The sequence below is a fragment of the Panicum virgatum genome, chromosome 9N, assembly GCF_016808335.1.
Source record: "Panicum virgatum strain AP13 chromosome 9N, P.virgatum_v5, whole genome shotgun sequence".
In the NCBI taxonomy this organism is placed as follows: domain Eukaryota; kingdom Viridiplantae; phylum Streptophyta; class Magnoliopsida; order Poales; family Poaceae; genus Panicum; species Panicum virgatum.
Genome location: NC_053153.1, coordinates 49,169,007 through 49,171,366, shown reverse-complemented (window position 1 = coordinate 49,171,366; position 2,360 = coordinate 49,169,007). Strand labels below are relative to the sequence as shown.

The following is a 2,360-nucleotide window of genomic DNA, read 5'->3' as shown; positions in this document are numbered from 1 at the left end:
ACTCGAGCTCTAGGGTTCTGAGGGCGATGGCACTGGGTTTTATACGGACATGGCGCTAGGACTAGGGGGATCCAAGGCCCCTGGACGGCGGGGATCTTCGGTGTCCGTGCCATGGACGCGTGGCGAGGATCAAGGGCTCGCAGTGCCGGGGTTTGCGGGGCGGCCAAGGCAAGGGCGCGGCGCTGGTGGTCAAGGCGAGAGGGAAAAGGGAGCGCGGGGCGCGGCCGTGACGTCGGCGGGTGGTTTCGCTCTGTTGTCACGGAGCGGGGACGGCGTTGGCACGGCAAGCAGAACGGAGCGAGACGGGGCGGACGGCATCGGCGAAAAGTGACGGAGGAGGAAGAGGAACAGCGGGAAAAGGCGCTGTCAAGCGGGGCCGGTCTGGCAGCGTCACAGCGAGAGGGGAAGGGTGAGAGGCGCTGGGCTGGCGAGCAGGTTGGGTCGCGCGGGTTTGGGCCATCGCAAAGAGGTTGGGCCGGTGGGGTTTGAAGCGGGTCGGGCTGGAGGAGGTTAGCAGGCCAAGATAGATGGGTTAGGCTAGGTTTGTTAGTGGGTTTAGGCGGTTTTGGCCCAAAACAACTAGAGGGGTTTAGTTAGCATTTGAGTTCAAACTAATTGGCTTAAATTAATTTGAACTCCACTCAATGCAAACAAAAATAAATTGAATCAAATTTATACAAGGTAGATCGAATAAATTCCAACTCCAAAAGATTCACACTACCAATTATATCCTTAAATTTGTTTTGCTTTTAATTTACTAGGAATTCGAGATGGAAGGAGAGATTAACCTTACATCATTTTTACCTAATTACACATGCACACAAAAAGTTTTTGAAAATTCACATTTTTGCACTATATAACATTCCGTAAAAAAATACGTGATGTTACACAGCTGACGCCATCAGGCTCTGCCTGTTTCCTTTCTCCCTCCTGGGGAAAGCGAAACAGTGGTTTTATCAGAACAAGGAAGCCGTCAGCACGTGGGACAAGTGTTCCATGGCGTTCCTCGCTTGTTCTTCCCGTTGGGCAAAACCAATGCCCTGCGTGGAAGAATTTCAAGTTTCCAGTAGACGGGGATGGATTCCATCCCAGAAGGTTGGGAAAGGTTGGAAGAGTACATACTCGCCTGTCCTCATCATGGGATGGATGAGTGGCTCGTGCTCCAAAGCTTCTACAATGGGCTAACGACTACATCCAGAGCCAATCTTGATGCTGCTGCTGGAGGAGCCTATCTCAATCTCACCATTGCCAAGGCTACGGCCTTAATCGAGAATATGGTCTCCAACCAGGGCTGGAATGAGGAGCGTTCCCAGCCCAGAACCAAAGGCGGAATGCACACTGTCAAGGAAACGGATATGCTCGCCGCCAAACTGGGCCTCCTACTCAAACATCTGCACAAAAGGGTGGAATTCAAGAAACATAGAGAAAACTACGCCCAAGCTATGAACTCGTACTCAGCGTGTGAGGTTTGTGGTGACGGTGGACATTCGGGGAATGACTGCCCCGAGACCCGCGAAGATGTAGCCTACTTCAACAACAACACCGGGTTCCATCCACAAGTAGGCCAGGGGTGGGGTCAGACACGCCTACCATTCCAAGGAGGAGGTAACAATTTTAACTCAAATACCAATTCAAATTTTAATTCAAACCAACCCTCCTTGAGAGACCTTGTGTTTGGCCAAGCTAAAATAAACGAATCTTTAAACAAAAAGCTTACTGCCTATGATAAAATTTTGGAAAGCATACATGCTAAAGTTGAAACTTTTTCTTCTGCTCATAAAAATCAACTAAGTTTCAACAAAATGATAGAAACACAACTTGCTCAATTAGCTGCTGCTACTCCTGTCTCTGAAGACAGGAAGATTCCGGGGCAAACCGAATCTTCCGTCGAAACTGCAAATATGGTGTCTACCGGGTGGGGCAACCCTCCCCGGTAGACTCCTCGAACTAACCATGCAGGCAGGTACAATCCCCCAAGAAATGACACTTGGGAAATCAGCTGCTCAATCTTCGATCGATACTATGAGCATGCGCTCTGCGACCTGGGGGCCTGTGTCAACATTATGCCCATGGTAATATACGAGAAACTCTTATACCCTGCTCTCTCCCCAACATATATGTGTGTGCAGCTCGCAGACTCTACAATCTGGTATCCCGAAGGGATAGCCAAGAATGTCCTGGTCCGTGTGCATGACTCCTTCATCCTTGCGGACTTCGTGGTCATGGATATAGAAGGTGACCTCGGAATCGAGCTCATCCTTGGGTGACCATTCCTGAGGGCCGCCAGAGCAAGGATTGACATGGGAATATGAGAAATCTGCTTCCGCGTCGGGAAGGAGAACATGTTCTTCAGGTTCAAA

General features: G+C 50.2%; 1 non-coding gene across 1 annotated transcript; it reads right to left on the bottom strand.

Annotated features, from left to right (window-relative positions):
* Positions 1 to 1,037: 1,037 nt before the first annotated feature.
* LOC120693634 lies at positions 1,038 to 1,144 on the bottom strand. The gene has a single exon (XR_005683092.1). It is a non-coding gene; the product is annotated as a small nucleolar RNA R71 (small nucleolar RNA).
* Between the last annotated feature and the right edge of the window lie 1,216 nt (positions 1,145 to 2,360).